Source organism: Myotis lucifugus, unplaced genomic scaffold (genome assembly GCF_000147115.1).
Source record: "Myotis lucifugus unplaced genomic scaffold, Myoluc2.0 scaffold_467, whole genome shotgun sequence".
Lineage (NCBI taxonomy): Eukaryota > Metazoa > Chordata > Mammalia > Chiroptera > Vespertilionidae > Myotis > Myotis lucifugus.
This window is the reverse complement of record NW_005871515.1, coordinates 397255-415179: the sequence shown is the minus strand read 5'-3', so window position 1 is coordinate 415179 and position 17925 is coordinate 397255.

Here is a 17925-nt window from a genome sequence, read left to right as displayed (position 1 = left end):
GGTCCCCACTGGGGTGCCTGGCCAGCCTGGATGAGGGGATGATGGCTGTTTGCAGCTGGTCACACACCCTTCAGGGTGGGGGTCCCCACTGGGGTGCCTGGCCAGTCTGGGTGAGGGGCTGAGGGCTGCTTTCAGGCTGGCGGTTGTTGATTGAAGCTCCCAACCGCTCCTTTTTTTTATTTTATTCTGGGCCAGCTTTAGCTCTGGCTCTAGCTCTGAGAGCAGGTATCTGGTTTGTTTCGGTTCTATAATCGAAACAATGTATAACTCCAGCTCTGAGATCCCGGCCTATATTTGTTAGAATGTTTCAAACTGCCAGCTCAGAGGCCGGTAAGGCAGGCGGGGAACATTGGAGTCTGCAGTCCCTGGAGCAAGCAAGCCTCATGTTCGCTTCCAGCTGCCTGGCTGCCGGCCGCCATCTTGGCTGACAGTTAATTTGCATAAGGATATGCTGATTAGCCAATGGGAAGGGTAGCAGTCGTACGCTAATTACCATGTTTCTCTTTTATTAGTGTAGATACTGTAATAAAAGTTACGTGATTGTTTTTCTTTCTTAAAATATCTTACTGTACTGTACTCACCCTTCTTGTGATGATGTGAGATGATACAATGCCCACGTGATGAGATGGAGTGAGGTGAAAGACGTAGGCATTGTGACCTAGCATTAGGCTACTATAGGGGTACTTGAACACAAGCACTATGATACTAACACAGTCGGTCTAATAACCCAGGTGGCTACTAGGTGACTAATGAGCAGAGTGTATGCTGTGTGGACACACTGGACAAAGGGATGATTTACATCCCAGGCAGGATGGAACAGGGATTCCATCATGTTACTCAGAACAGCTTGCAATTTAAAACTTGAGTTGTTTATTTCTGGAATTTTTTTTCATTTGATGTTTTCAGACTGTTGTTGACCGCAAGCAGCTGACACCATAGAACGCAAAACTGTGGATAAGGGGGGACTGCTGAAGTCATGTATTTGTCCAAGGCCGTCCTACACTGGTGCTGTCCAACGTGCTGAAGCCGTTTTGTTGGTTTTTTCTGAATATTTACCTTCCCTCCTTTATAAGATCTCCTTATATTCTACCTGTTGCATAGTAACTGTTAGCATAATGGCCATTTACAAAATGAGGGTGTTGTATACTGCATTGTTAACTCACTCTCCAAGGATAGATACACTGAATCCAAAAACGTCTAGTCTATATTATTGTCAGGGCCTGAATTCAGCAACTCAGTATTTCCTTCACCCTTGTATCCACTCTTCCATTCATCCATTGAATATTTATTAAGCTCCCAGCATTAATAAAAATGTATGGAACACAGTAGATGGGCCTTACCTCTGCTCTAAAGCAAAGTCATGGAACAACAGAAAAAATCTTTTGGGACTTTCTTACACAGTTGGGAGGGATTCAGAAGGGAACCACGGGCCCACATCACACTGGAAAAAATTCTAAATCAATTCAAAGAATTAAGTAACCATGTTTAAAAGATTTGATGTTCATACAAAACCCAAAAACATCTGCATGGGGAAAAAACACAATATCAAAGTTAAAGGACAAATAACAAACTGGAAAATATAAGTGAAGCACATATACTAGTAAAAGAGAACAACTCAATAAGAAAGAGGATAAAGTTCATAGGAGACATTTTCCAGGGGAAAAAATATAACCTTAAACATGGGACTGGATGGTCAACCTCCCTCATAATATGATAAATGTATGTTTAAATGACACTGAGATACCATTTGCATCTATCAGATTGGCATAAACCCAACAGTTTTGTAAAACATTAGGATAGCAAAGCTGTAGGGAAACAAGTCCTCTCTAAGCTGAAGGCAGAGGGTCCATTGGCACCTCTACAGAGGGCAGTTTGGCAATATCTATCAACATTACAAATACACAGAATCTTTGACCCAAAAATCTAGTTCTAGGAATTTATCTTCTAATTAGTCTCACACACATGTGAAATGACATATGCATACGATTCTTCACTGAAGCATTTTGACTGGTGGAAAAAGATTGAAAATATAAGAAATACCCGTCAGTGGTGATTTAAGAAGTTATAATGCATATGCATACAGAGAATGTCAAGCTGGTATAAGAATAAAAAGAAGTTCTGTATATACTGATACTCATGAATTTCTCAAATGTCTTCCAGGTGAAATAACGATGTAAGTAATAGTCCACAAAGAATATAATAAGGCGTAAGAAAGATTATTTGTATGTACTTGCTTATAAACACAATCTGTTTCTGCACCAATAAGATGCTGATAACACTGGTTGCCTCTGGGGAAGACTATTGGGGGAGTTAAAAATTAGAGAAGTGGGGAAAATTTTCCCTCTGCGAATTTGTAAGCATTTTGATACTTGAGCCATGTGAATGTATTGCCTATTTAAAAAATAAAAGATTTTCTAAAAAATCAAAGCTATCTTAGGGAGAAGGTGATTGTCATTCATTATGACTTCAGTATTGATCTCTCCTTCATCTAACTCTTCTTGCTTTTAGTGTTTGCACTACCCATGTATTGCCTTAATAATAAGCTTTTTTACTAAGAGCTGTACCATGCCATTTAAACATATATAATATCAATAAATGGTGTTCTGAAATTCAATGCTTTTATGTTCCCAGTTTTTTCACATGAGTATATCTTGTCTTCTCTTTTGAGATTTTTTTTTAGCTTTCTCCCTGAATAGCATATGTAAAAAGAAAAAGTCTTAACAGTCATTGATTACTTTCCGTGGGCCCAAGGTTGTTATGATGTCTAATTTAATCTCACAACAATTCTAGAGATGAACAGTATCCCTCTCCTTATTATACAGATGATAAATTTGGGGCACCGAGAGGATAAATGGTTTTCCAATGGTAACTCAGCTAACATGTGGCAGAGCCAAGACCTGAGTACATTTTTCTCAGTTTGCTCAATACTGCCTCCTTGGGCATGAGAAAAGTAATGGTCTTTAGAATTTTAATCTTGGATTATTTCCTTGACCTATCAATGCTTCAGAGTTCACATTTATAAAACCAGGTTTCATGCCTGTTTTGCAGGGCTAGTTGGGAATTAACATAAATGCACATAGAGCTGTGCATGGCTGGTAATAAATGTTCCATCAGTGTTGGTTTCCTCTCCTTTTGTATGTCAGTTCCTAGGAGATTACTAGGCATTTAGTTGTGCTCAAACGTATAAGCAAACCTTTTTCCTGAATCAATATAATTGTGATAATAGTTCTGTGGTAAGAGAAGCCTCCCAGGGGAGGCATGCCAAGATAATCTCAAAACGTGCCACAGCAGAGCCTCCTGGGATAGAAAGGGCAGGTTTCTTGTGCTCTGAGATGCCCTGTTCCCCTCATGGTTTATGAGCTGAAAGGATCCCTTAAGGGATCCGTCCAGACTGACTTTATACTCTCATCCAGGTTGGGCACAAGCCAGTCTATTAAGCCAAAGGTGGAGGCTCATTGTGCCAGCTACAATTTCACTGCTTCCATCCAGAAACGGCAAAAGTCAAGTAATGTTTGAAATATAAATCCACTCAGCCCACTGCTTCAGCAGAGAAGGTAAACAGTGACCAGGGCACCGATGGAGCACCTGTAATTTCACATAATTGGCCAACGGCTTCATTGTTCCCTGATGCAAATGAAAGGTCATTAACGGGTAGTCAAAAGGGGTGGCAGTGGCAGGTGGGAAGAATGCGTAACAGCCGACAGCTTAATGCTTCCAGGGGCGACGGGCACATCAGAACTCTGCTGTAATACGCAGTTGGCTAATTTCACTGAGGCATTGAACAAATGATAGATGGGGTAGTTAACAGACACCCTGACAGCAATAACGAAGATACTCTCTGCCAGCAGAAGACCTCTGCTCCTGCTTCCATCGGAAGGACTTCTCATACCATTGAATACCTGCTTGTCCAGAGTACCTGTTACCTATTCCCTCCTGGCTGAGTATGAGATGCTCTCACTGCAAAGGACCGTCTGCCTGTCTACCACCAATCTCCCGGGCCCCCCTGCTCCTCTATTAACGTGATTTACCTAGGAAAGTGCAAAGCTAGAAAATTGAGCTACCAGGAAAATTGAACTTAAGAGCAGCACTGCAATTTCTCCCCAGTTTGATGCTTTTCATTGCTTCTAAGTGGCTAGCAGTCATCACTGTTTTCAGGGCGCTGCAGTGTCAGGACAGACAGCCTTTTTATTTAATTGACTGTCATTAGGGTGCTGTGTTTATGCCTCAGAAGGTCAGATGGGATGTGTAGGGCCCCTGTATGGCTCCCCAGAGACAAAGACCCAGGGGAATGGGAGAACAAGGCAGTGGCATGGTTCAGGGATGGAGAGGGTGGCCGGCAGCTGTGCTGGGGTCTCCAGGCTTCAGACACTGATTAGTGGCTTTCCGAATGACTTGGAAGGCCAGCCAAGAAGATTTCATGACTTTGACACTTACCATGACTTTAGAACCAGTGTAAGGATCATTCCATTTCAGACCAGATCTAATAGGCTGAGTGTCTGTTCATCTCACTACCATTTTGTCATCTCTCTCAAATATGCAAGAAGAGTCCCATGATTTAACCTAGATAGAAAAAAAAATTAATATTTCCATATTGCTATAGCATAAAATTATACTGAATAAAGAATCTTTATATTATAAAAAGAAAACTGGACATGGCCATTTGCTGTATGACAAGAAGATTAAAGGTACATTTTAGACCTTTTCAAGTATAAGTAACTGAAAAAGGCTCAAAAATGAAAGGAAAGAAATGTCCAAATGGATTAGTAATGACATAGCCTTCCATTTGGGAAACAGAAAAGTTCAATGTTGACCTAAATCTGAGTGAAATAGGGTTGGGAGGTCAACATTCAGATTTCAGGGGACTTATTTAAAAATACAGAGAAAAAAATATGAAAAATCAGGAAAAAGAAGAATCCTAAATTTGCTGGGTTTTGCTCCCCCATCTGGTCAAAAGATAAGCACATCCCACACATACCCCTGCCCCACCCCCCTCCATGGAATGTCTGTAATAGGCAGTGGTTTGGGTCATTATTTGGAAACTCCAAGAAAACTCGAAAGGCCGGTATCAGTATCCCACTTGGCACTTGAGAATCCTGGAGTTTAGAGAGACAAGTGGCTTACCTAAGGTCACTCAACTAGTGGATGCTTAAGCTTAATTGAGTCCAACTCTATCTATAAAATTTCTCCATTCCACATTGCACTGCTACACACTGCCGAGGTGTCTTGGAAGGCCCAGGTGTCTCTCTCCAAGGTGGCCCACCATTCCAGCCACCTGACCTTCAAGGAACCTTGACAGACTAGTGTGCTGGTCTCCAGGCAGGACGGTCACAGCCCGGATGCCCTCCCACTCTTGCTGCCATCACCCATGTGATCTGGGGCTTCTCTTCCAAGATCACATTCTCTCTGCCCATCTCTCTCTGTCCTCTCCACTAAGCCCCTTCTAGCTCGACAGGTAACAAAAGCTGACAAATGTTTTCACGCAGTGTAGATCACGTTCAGACCAGGATGGGGTGGTGGTCTCATGCTCACACCCAAGTTATCTTTGCTTCATCAGCAGGATCAGTTGGCTCCATACTCAGGCAGTTCACCATCTGTTCATGGATCCTCCTCCCAAAACACATGGGCATGTACACACACACACACACACACACACTTGACAGTTTTTATGGAGAGCCCTACAGGCGGACCACTGGTGGTACAAGAGCCAGGGACAAACCTACAAAGCCGGGTCCTTTCTTGTGGAAGGTTTGCTATCTAACATCTTTATTCTCTCTGGTCCTAGGTCCCTCCTTTAGGCAAAAGCACTCTCTTTAGGTTGTTTCAGAATTTCACCTCTCCTGGTCCTCTTTGCTCTTTTGTTGCCAGCTTTGGACAAATGAGAGGTGGTATGGAGCAGAGTTTAAAAGTAAATTACTTTGCCTATGTGTTGGCCAAGCAATCTGGAGCAAGTTATTAAAACCCCTCTAAACCTAGGTTATCTCTTTTTTAAAATAAGGAATCCCATATAGTACCCACCACATGAGTTTGTTGTGAGGATAACATGACATAAATTTAAAACATATAGTGCTTGGCACATAGAGAGGACTTAATAAAGAATGTCTGGCACTGTTAACATGACTATTAATATCCAAAGAGGTCCTCCAACTTCTCCCTCCTCCCACACCCTGCCCCTCTCTGGCTTCTCGAAACCCTCCTAGTTTCGGTACAACTTCTTGTCCCTCATCCCCACCCCAGTAGCTCCCCCTTCAGGACTTCTACTCTCTCCTGCTGTGACTGCAAATTCTCCTTCCCCACCTCTCCTAGGTACTTATCTCCCTGAGTATTGTCTCCTCTCAATATCCACATTAGCATAAATGTTATTATCTCTAAAATCCAATTAATTTCAATTACTGTGGCCCCAGACAGATTGCCAGTGCTCTCAATTCATGGGAGAGTATAGGAAGTGTGGGTTGCCTTTCATTCTTCAATTTTACCTGGCTCTGAGGACCACGGAAAACAGATGGCCAGGTACAAACCACCTCCGACCCCACTTACCCAACCACCCCAACTTCCCCAAGATACAGGCTTTTTCTAGAGCCAAGACTTTCACAACATCATCTGGCTTGAACTGGTCTCTGCTTAGACATGGTTATAGGTAGTAAACAAAGTGGGCAAAAAATGGGCAGCATATGAGCAGCAAGAGAGATGCTGAGAGATGATCTAGGAGCACCTATAAACTAAAGCGAGAATAACCAAGAACTGATTGCACATCTTTACGATCCTAAAACTGCAATTTAAGTTAACTTACTCAACATCAAATAATAGAATCTTATTAACCCAACCTGGTCTACTTTATGAATCTATTCAACAGTCAGTGAATATTCACTGAGCATCTAAAATTGGACAACAAATGGGTCCGGGCTGCCTGTTACTACTTGAGCCAATTAAGCAGAGACAGGGTTGAATCATGTATGCGTGTTTATTCTAATAATGCTGGCAGTATGGGAGAGCAGCAGGTCATCCACGAAAATCTGCGCTGCCCCCCGCCCCATAAACCAGGTGCTTATATGGGGTAGGACAAAAGTAGGCAAAAAGGAAAAAGAATGGGTATGCAAAATGGGTATTATAGGCATGGGGAAGTAGGCAAAAGGAATAAAAATGGGTATAATGGTTACAGAGATTACAGGCTGTTTGGGCTGGGGCAGAATGGGTAAGGAGAATGAACCACATTTCAAGGTTGACTCCCAGGTCTGGGGGAGATGGGGGTGGGGGGATAGGGCACACGTACAACTCCCAGCCAGATTAGAATGTGCTTTCTTTAATCAGAACAAAACAATCATGGTTAACAGAACATGATTAATATTTCTCATAACTAATAGCTAGTCCCCAATATTCTATTTCTGCCCCTAACACAACTACCATGGGACAGGCACTCTGGTTCTGGGGCCATAACCAGACAAAGCCCCTCTCCAGCTTGGAGAAGAACAGCATACAAGATGTGTTGGCTGACTGTTATTTTGAATTATCAATACCTCTGCTCCCTCTCATCAACATTGATAATTGAGAAGATACAGTAAAATAAGAATATTTTGTTCTCATTGATAATTTGATATCTCAAGGTTGGGTGTGGCCCCTGGGGCTGAGGAGGGCTTGGGCTGTCTGTGGGCACCTCTAACCAAGATTTTGTTTAAGGTTGGCCTTTGTCTATTTATAATGTGCTGTAACTTGATCACTATCCCTCTCCACCTAGATACCATTGTGCCCGTGACAATGACATACATCCTGATGTCCCCAAGCAGCCATCTCCAACAGAGCCCAGTATCAGAACTTGGTCATATTTCCTCATTCCTTTGTGTTTCCAACTTTCTTTGAAGATTCCCCCCCCCCCCCTTTTTTGGTAGTTTTTCAGGAAGCATATTAGTAACAGTTCCTTTGAGTACTTAGAAGTGCCAGATCTCATGCTAGAAACAGTACATACATTTAAGCCTGAAATTAGACATTATCCTCATTTCATAGAAGAAAGGGCGGATCAGAGGGATTGTGACATTTCCCTCAGTCACTCAGTTTGTAGGTGACGAAGCTTGAACCAGAGTCTCATTTTGGACATGGAGCCGAGCCCAGACAGTCTGTACAGAGAGGCTGTGTTTGGGGCAGAAATAGAACAGTAGGGACTAGCTATAGTTATAAGAAATATTAATCATGCTCTGTTAACCGTGATTTGTTCTGATTAAAGAAAGCATATTCTGACCTGGCTGAGAGTTGAATGACCCTGGACCTGGGAGTTAATCTTGGAATGTGGTCCACCCTCCTTATCTGAGAACTACCTATCATCATGGAAAGATTAACAACCTTATTGTCAAAACAATGGAGTCCCGGAGGTGCCCACCCTTTGCAACCCCAGCCCGCATTGCCTGTAATCTGTAACCATTATATCCATTCTTATTCCTTTTGCCTATGTCTGTAATACCCTTTTATTTTTCCTATTGCATAGCCATTCTTTTCTTTTTGCCCGCTTTCCTGTGCAATCTTTATCCTCCTACCCAATAGAAGCAGCTGGCTTATATGGGGGCAGCGCAGATTTTCGTGGGTGACCTGCTGCTCTCCCATACTGCCAGCATTATTGGAATAAACACGCATACATGATTCAACCCTGTCTCTGCTTAATTGGCTCAAGTAGTAACAGGCAGCCGGGACCCATTAGCTGTCTGGTTTCAGCTGGAGGAGGCCCCAGGCCAGGTCTTGGCCTCAGGCTGCCACTTACCAGCTGGGCTCAGTTACCATTTCTCCTCTGAATTTCCAAATACAGTGGGGCCTTGACTTACGAGTTTAATTCGTTCTGTGACGGAGCTGGTAACTCAAATTACTCCTATGTCAAATCAAAAAGTGAACGAGTGAGACACATGATGCTGGGCTGATGTTGTGGCGTTCACTGTGACGATCGCTGCGCCAACTAGCAGTGGGGTATCTGAAGCTGGCTCGTAACCCGAATTTTAGCTCTCAACTCAAAGCAAAAAATCGGCTGAGAGACGGCTTGTATCTCGAAAAACTCGTTAGTCGGGACACTCGTAAGTCAAGGCCTCACTGTATATAAAATCAGTGTTTTGACCTCTGCACTACCTGTGTTAGTCAGATGGGTTAAAACCCGTGAGTGTGACTAAAAGACTCAACTCCTAAAGCAAGTAAAGTGGGAATGAGAATCCCCATTCCTACCAAGTGAGCATGCTGCCCCTTGAGATGCAGGCCTGTGGCAGGCTTGCTTCTGGAATGCTGGACATAGTGGCCCTGGCTTGGGAAAGACCCTGGACTCCAGACGCCACAGCCCAGGGTGCTGGCCAGAGATGGGGAACAATGTCTGATGTGAGGACACAACAGGTTGAGGAATGCTAACATCATAATTTGTGGCCCAACCCCTGTATTTTTGCAGTTTGAACTTGAGGCTGCTTGCAGAGCATGTCCCTGCTCCTTGGACTTGGAAACTGCCTGCAGAAGAACAGTCTCTTTGTGCTGACTGACTTCTGTTGATAAGTAACCCAAGAGCTTTTGCCCTACAAGCCTAGACTGGATCTAGGGCGTTGACAAACACCGAATCCTATGTTACCCATTGTTCTCATCTCAGGACTCCACTTGCTTGACCACTGAGTCAGCCCACCAACCAGAAAACGAATGATAGAAGTGTGTGGCCTTGTTTCCCCTAGTAACCCGTCTCTTTGTCCATCAGCTCTTTGCCACTTTTGCCTTTAAAAACCTATCCCTATTTCCTACATTTTGGAAATGTCTTCAGTTCACACATGCCTGATTTGCAAATCATATTGAAATAAAACTCTCTTTTAATTTACCTTGGAATTTTTGTTTACAAGGGACAAGGCCCACTGAGCCCAGATACACTCGTTTCTCCTGTACAAGAGGGTGGCAGCTGGCAGAGCCCTGTGTGCAGAGGGCCCGGGCCACCCTGCTGCTTCCCTTTTGCCAGCTTTTCTACCCGTTCCTCTTCTTTATTGTTTTAGCCCCTTTGTTCACACCCCTCCCCAGTTACGTGGTTCTCTCTGAAAATGTAATTCCTAAAAATCACAGCGTTGGGTTCAATTCGCAAAAGGTCCCTCCGCTGCTGGAATCCTCAGCGGCACATAATGAGCTCAGGTGGCCAGGCACTAGGACACTAAGGCCAGGTCATCATGGATCTCTGATAATGAATGGGGTTGGGTTGCTGGAGCCAGTGCCTTCTGCCTTCCCTAGGAGTCCTCCAGGGTCCCAGCCAGCAAAGGACCGAGCTGGTCTGCCCTCCCAGGCCCAAGGGGGTGCTTGGGCTGCTGGAGATAAAAGCAAACTTTCCAGGCCCCAGGCTGGGGTGTCTCAAGAGACTTCCTGAACTGGAGAGTAATTCCCTCCTTCCACCTCAGGCTTGTCTTAGCTCTCCCCCAGCCGCCAGCTCATCAGCATATAGAGTAATTTTGATAGAACCTCTGTAACGCTTTCTCTCTAAAGAAGGATTTTAATACCCTTCTGAGTGACATTTGATATGATAACAGTATGTAAGTGTGACAGGAAGCTGTTTTCCAAGAGTTAAACTCCTAATGGTCCCACAGATCAGACTGACAATGGCTTTCCTGATCATTGTTAAATTCCCTATGATTAGAAAATGGGCTGGTGCTATTGATTTAAGCTCTTTGAGTTAAGCTAAGCTTTAGAGAGGCCTTTCACCGGGCACAAAAGGGGCATTTAATATTGTATTTCACCTTCCCAATTAAAGCACTTTTCAGAGTACAAATAACAGACAGCCAGGCATTGGACCCAGGGTCCCAGGTGAAAGGCGGGAAGCATTTGTGCAGAATAGAGCCCCAGGGTGTCCTCCACCAGCACAGGCCCCCTGCTTCCTACTCGCCAGGTCCCTGGGCCTAGGACACTGAATTTCATCTCAAAGCTCCTGGAGACAGGAGGCCATCTGTCCTAGAATTCCCAGCGCAATTTCCATTTCACGGATTTCGTCCTGGGGTCTCCTCAATAATTGTCAAGCTGTGTATATAAATCTTGCACCAAGGAATTATCACCAAATCTCCCAAGGCTTATGATTCCAGGTTGTCTTTTCAGGTTAATAACTGGGGAGAGCATACAGGTGATCGCACTTCTATTACAATCTAAAGCTCTAGAGAAAACGGGATCCCTAGAGGAAGATCTTGAGCAACTGCAGGGCCCTAAGTGCTTTGTGTCTTTCTGAGGGGAAGGCACGTGCGGTTTTCGGGTGCGCCCGCAGTGCCCACTCATGGCCTGGACGATGAGTGGTGTGGGTGAGTCTGTTCAGGCCCTGGGCATCCCTTCTCTCGAACATCTGTCTCATCTACTCCCCACCAGCCTGGGAAAGCCTTGCTGAACCCAGAGGCTGCCCCTCCTGGGCAAGAGCCCTGGTACCCTCTGTCTTCTTTGGTTCTGTCCAGGGGACTCAGCGCCTGCGCTGGGAACCTTGTCATTCATCCTGTCAGTGTTTTTCTAACTTTTTTTTTTACTATGGTCCCCAGTAAGAAACATATTTTGACACCACAACCCAGACATGACATGCATTCAAAACTGAAACAAAAATTTCACCGAATAGCATTTACGCATTTTTATGTCACAGCCTGCAAGATCCATATGACTTGGACAGGTCTCCTCACCTGCAAAGTGGAAATGCCTCTGTTACTAAACATCATAAATACGCATTTATTAACTTATTTCGCAAATCCTTAGAGAGCGCAGAGCATGTGCCCATTTCTGTGTTGGGTTGGGTGTGAAGAGAAATAGAGGAGTTTCTCCCCTCAAATAGCTCACAGTTTACTTGGAGAGCTTTACCTGCGTGCAGGGAAATGTAGAGAGAAGTGACAAAGGTTCAAATGGCTGTGCGCGGTGGGCCTAGCGAGGAGGGAGAGGTGAAGATGGAAGGTGTGCACCAGGCAGGCTGGGGAAAGCTCCAGGAAACTCCTGTCATCCTTGAGGGAAGGCTGTAGCTCCCGCATCTCCCTGTCCCCTGCAGCAAGCATGTCAAACTCAAAGGCTAACACGGGCCAAACAAACAAAGTTGAAGTTCATGTGGGCCGCAAAAAACCAAAAGCTTCAATTTTCATAGAACGTAGGTTTATTTCAATAGAGACGTGTTGAATACAAAGGGCTGAAATAAATGAGTAATCATTAACATAAAATAATAGAACATTTTAATAAAAATTAATATTTTTTCTTGAACATTAACTTATCAGACACTGAATAACTGCACAAATTAATAAGCATAACCCAAATAAACCTATTTTTCTTGTTCTCCGGAAGTGAAATATTTTCTGTTGCGCACACCAAACAAGTCAGTCCAAGACTAATGACTGAAAGGGCGAGGGCTAGGTTGCCCCAGGGTAGGGGCTACGTCCTACTCTGCTAGCCACACCCAGGCGGCAGAGCACAGTTCTTTCTCCTCCCCTTACTCCAACCCCCACCCTATATAACCCGTCCTGAGACGGGGTTGGGGCGCTCAGCCATTTGGTTTGCTTTGGTGTCGGTAAGCCTTGTGGATGGGGAGCCCAAGTTAACTTGAAATACAGATTCTTATGCTTTTGCATCGAATTGGCCCCCTGATGTGGTTTCTTGGGAATCTTGAAATCTGGGCACAACAATGACATGCCAATTGGCTGCTAAAATATTCGCTGCTAGTATTAGTGGAGAGAAATGGTGCACCTGCGTGTAAGGCACATAAGGGAAATGAATGCAACACGATTATAGTAATCAGTCATTAGCGAATGTTGTAGTTCATTATTAATAATTATGTATAACAGGATATTGTAAAAACTAAGTAATGAAATTTTTATTAAAATGTTTCTTACATACCGTTATATTGGCTGGGCCCCAAAAATATTTATTGTGGGCCGCATGCATCCGTGGGCCACAAGTCTGACAGGCTTGCCCTAGAGGCCCCCGCACATTGTAGGCTTTGAATAATTGTGCATTAAATGACTCAATGGTTAGATAGTACAAGGACTGCTACTAGATCCAGTAGCTACTGTTTGTTGAGCAACTAAAGTGTCTCTGGCAGTTTGCTGGGCATCTAACCTCGTTGTCACATTTAATCCTCATGACAAGCTAGTGAACAGGTTGCTATTATCCCCAACTTATAGGTGAGAAAGGCAATCCGCAGACCTGATCGATGCCTTATCCAATGTCACACAGCTTAAGTCGGTGAAGATTGTAAGAATTAAACCTGGACTCCTTGAATCAAAAGCACATGATCTGCCCACTCCTTCAGAGGACAAGACGGGTTTGGGCAGCTCTACAACAGGCCGAGGAGGGCTGAGAGTCTAGGAAGGGAGACAGTGTGAGCCTGGTGCATGGAGTCTTTCAGGAATGGGAGAGGCAATCAGCAAGGAAATCGTTGCAGGAGGAAGGCAGGCAAGGGCCCAGTCAGAGGGTGATGGGAAGAAAAAACCAGTTTATATTGCTGAAAATATCAACAATGAAAACAATAACAATAGCAACGTTTATTTTCCAGTATTTACAATATGTTAGGCATCATTTCAGGGTCTTTACTCATTAGTAATTGCCTTCTACAGTTGAAGAAATGTAGGCACAAAAAGGCTGGAGAGCTTGTCCAAGATCAAACAGGATGATGGTCGATAATTTCAGACAAAGGTGACATTGACATTGCCACTAACAACGTACTTGCTCTCTTTGCTCCTCACTTTTCCTAACCCCTGTCCTTTCCTGGCTGTCCAGTGGGCAGCATGAGCACAGTGGGCCTGCAGTGGACACATCCGTGTCCTCCTCGGGTCCCTCAGCACAGCTGATTAGTCCAGTGCCAGGCTGTTAACAATTCAGGGCCGCATCCCTCTGCTGCGAGGAATTGCCCTCCCAAGGTTACAACCCTCCCAAGAGACAAGCTGTGGCAAATAATGGGTTCATATGAGAATAAAAGGCTCAGCATCTTCCCCACCCTTTTTTCCCCTCAACTGAGGAAATACTAAAAGGCCATCTTAGCTCAAAGCTCCCCATTGGAATCCTCAATGGAAACTGCATTTGAGGTCAGTTTCTTCTTCTTCTCCTTCCCCTCCGCCCCCTCCTCCTCCTCTTCCTTTCTTTCTTTTCCTCTTCCTCCTCTTTCTCCTCCTTCTCCTCCTCATCCTCATACTTCTTCTTCACCAGACCTGCCCTCCTCACTTTTTTTTTTCCGGCAAGTGTTTCTCCCAGAAGTAATCCCCAATGAACCTTGAATGAAATTCTCCGTCTCATAGTGTGTTTCCAGGGAACCTAATCTAAGCCAATTAGCAGAAGAGTGATCCTGGAAAGCCAGCTATGAAGTGGGAGTTGGGAGATGATGACTCCCTGGCCAGCTGGCAGCATGGACCCCGTCACTGGTGGTCAGTGTAGCATGGATAGTCTCTGGGGAGCCTTAGCGATGCAACTGCAAAAGGTCTAGCAAAGTGGCAAGTGTTAGGACACCAGTGGAAGGTGATGCACTGGCTGGGTAAGATCTCCGACACTGGAGAGGCAGGGAGGAAACTAGAATGACCTTGGAATTGGTGGCTGTGGCTGAGTGCCACTGATTCGCACACTGAGACAGATGATCAGATGATTCAAGGCAAAATGTGAAACAAGGATTTCCTCCAAGGCTCTTAGGGAAACTTCCAACTCCTGCAGCAGAAGGCCATCAGCATGAAGAACTGGCTCGACTGGACCACGTGAGAGCAGCAGAGCCCCAGAGGAGGTGGATTCTCAGCTTGCAGGTCTTAACACCAGGGTCAAGGCCACACCAGAGGAGTGGGACCCTGAGACTAAGAGCATGTGGTTATCTGGATTGATATAGTTGAGAATTTTGAACTCCCAGTTTCTCCCAAGCCTGCTGGGCCTGCAGAAGGGCCCTATCCCCTGCGATAGAAAGTAGTGAACACAGAGGCCTCAGATGAGTCAGGTGCCCTACAAGACCTGGCAGAACCCTTCACGATCCCTGCCCCAATCTGCCCCCCTGTTAGGGCTCAGAAAAGTGGGCATAACCGGGTGGATATAGGCAGAATACCTGCCAGTTAACCATGTTCCATGGGAGGCTAGGAGGACTCTCCATTTACCAAAGGGATAAGGAATGTGTTGGGAAAGGGACACCAGCAGCATTAAGATGTCCACTAGTGTTTGTCACCTTTCAGCTGGAACCAGCAGTAGGAGATGCCATTACAGAACTGGGCTTCCTGGTGGCAAGGGAATGCTAGGACCTCAAAAACCAAATGGGTCATCGTGGAGGACAGTAGACAACTGCTAACTGAAGCGAAGACCAGCCTCAATTGTAGTTACTGGGCCAGATGTGGTAACTTTGACCAGAGCAGATTAACAAAGACTCCAGCACTTGATATGCAGACATCTCTGTGGCAAATGCATTCTTTTCCCGCCTTTCTCAAAGAGGATCTAATGCAGTACACATTCACACATCAGTTATAGTTTTTTTATAGTTTTGCAGTTATAGTTATGCCCCAGGGTTTTGTTGATTAACTTGCCCGCTATCAAAGAGACTAACCCATCTATACATTCCACAGATTATCAAATTAGCCCACCATCTTGGTCCCATCATGCTAATTAGAGCAGATAAGTGATAAGGGGCAGACATGTTGGAGGCCTTGGTGAAGCACTTGTGCTCGAGAGGCTGTACATGAACTCTGTGGTTCAGGGTCTTGCCACAGCAGTAAAGTTCTTAGCATCCAATGGCCTGGGGTGTAGAAAGGCATTCTCCCCCAAATAAGTGACTAATTCTCGAATTCACAACTCCTACCACTAAGAAAAGAGCACAATGCCTTGGTAGGCCTCTTTGGGATCTGGAGGCAGCATATTCTATACTTAGAAAACTGCTCTGACCTACTTACCAGGGCACATGAAAGGTGGCCAACTTTAAGTGTGGCCTGGAAAGGGCTCTGCCTCAGGTCCAGGATGTGATACAAGCATCCTGTCACTTGGCAGCACAACCTGGCAGACCCTGTGGTGTTAGAGGTTTCTGTGTTTGGAAAAGACATCAAGTAAAGTTGATGGCAAGACCCGAAAGGAATCGCAATGCGATGCTTAGGCTTTTGGAGCAAGACCATGCCATCTGCAACAGACATTTCATTTGAAAGGCAGGACTTGGTTTGCCACAAGGCCCCAATAAAAACGGAATATGTGAGCAATGGTATCAAGTAGCCATGTGGCCAGACCTGTCCATCATGAGCTTGGCTCTGTCATACTCACCAAGTCATAAAGTCAGGCCAACCCAGCATCAATTCTTTATAAGCTGGGAGAGGTTCATGTGGGCATGAGTAGGATCTCTCATTTGCAAGTAAGCTGCATGAGCTGATAATCTCAATCCCCATGTCATCTACCACTGTTGCACTGATGTCACTGTCCCAAAGGTCATACCTGAGAGGATCAGGGGTGGGCTCCCTTACACCCACTAATGGAGGAAGAAAGAGTCTGAGCTTGATATATGGATGGGTCACCTTGGTGTCAGCATGAGCTGGACATGGGCTACTATTCCTCTACAGCCCCATCAGGAGTGATCCTGAAAGAAAGCAATGGGGAGAACTCTTCCCAATTATCTGGACTTTGGGAGATGCCTCTGGCCTCCCATTTTGTGGAGAGACACATGACCCAAAATAATTATATTCATAGATTTAGGGCATCTTTATGGAACTGTCTGGTTGGACCAAAGTTCTGAAAGGAGAAAGATTTGAAGATTGGAGACAAGGTCTCAGGAAGCTCATCTAGCTGGACAAGTAGGAATGGATACAAAATGTGAAGATTTTAGCATCACAGGTTAATCACCTACAATGAGAGAGACACAAAACAACCAAGTGGACAGAATGACTCGGTCATTTGACATCAGCCAGTATTTGTTATGTGCCCCCTAATACATATGCGATGGACATATGAGCAGGGTGATTATGGTAGAAGGAAGGAAGATCTGTATGAGCCTATGAGGCACTCCCATCACCAAGGCTGATATAGCTACTGGTGCTACTGAAATCCAACCTACTAGCCATGGAAGTCAAAACTGAGCCCCATATTTGACATCATCCCGAGGAGATGGACTAGGCCCTTGGTGGCAACGCTCAACTCCTTTCACCCTGAAAGGTGGAATGATTCAATTTGACTAATATAAATAAATCATGTAATATGAGTTTGCCTTTTCTAACCATAGGGCTTTGGCCAACCCAAAGAGGATCTGAGGACTAAAGAGGATATCTTCAGCTGATATAAAATCCTAACCAGCATGGACCCACTTTACGGCAAAAAAAAAAAAAAAAAAAAAAAAAAAAATGCAGTAGTGTGTCCCTCAGCTGCCACATGCCTAAGAGAGTAGTGGAATAGCCTCTAAAAGAAGAAACTGAGACGTCAACTTGAAGATACTATTGTCTGGACACGTGTTATGTGCCCTAAAGGTAGAATACAGGAGTCAGGAAACTAAAGGGTGGAAGAGTGGGCCCACTTAGCATCAACCCATACCCCCTTGGGGATGTACACTTCCAATCCTACAACTTCTGGCTCCCAGAAGAGGAACACTTTGACTGGGATCTCAAGAGTCCGTTAAATGCTAAACTGCAACTGCCATCAGTCACTGGGGTCCTCATACCAGGCCAACTGGCCTGGAAAGAAATCACAGGACAGAAGATGGGGCTGCTGCTAGACAATGGGGACAGGAAAGAATGAATCTCTTTGTCAAGTTATGCACTGAGGCCTCTCTTAATACTCACAGGCCTTCTTTTAACAGACACAGGAGCTGTGTGGTAAGAAGAACCTGGTAGCCAGGGGCTCAGACCCCGCATGGATGAGTGTCTGGTTAACCCCACCAGAATAATCATTAGTAACAGGATCAGGCAAAAGTGAGGGTAACTAGAGTGATGATGGAGTAGGAGGATGGTGAGTATCAGTTATGGATTCAAGATCAACTTAGCAGGCGGCGCATGGTGCTTGGTCCCTAGGATCTGCGAG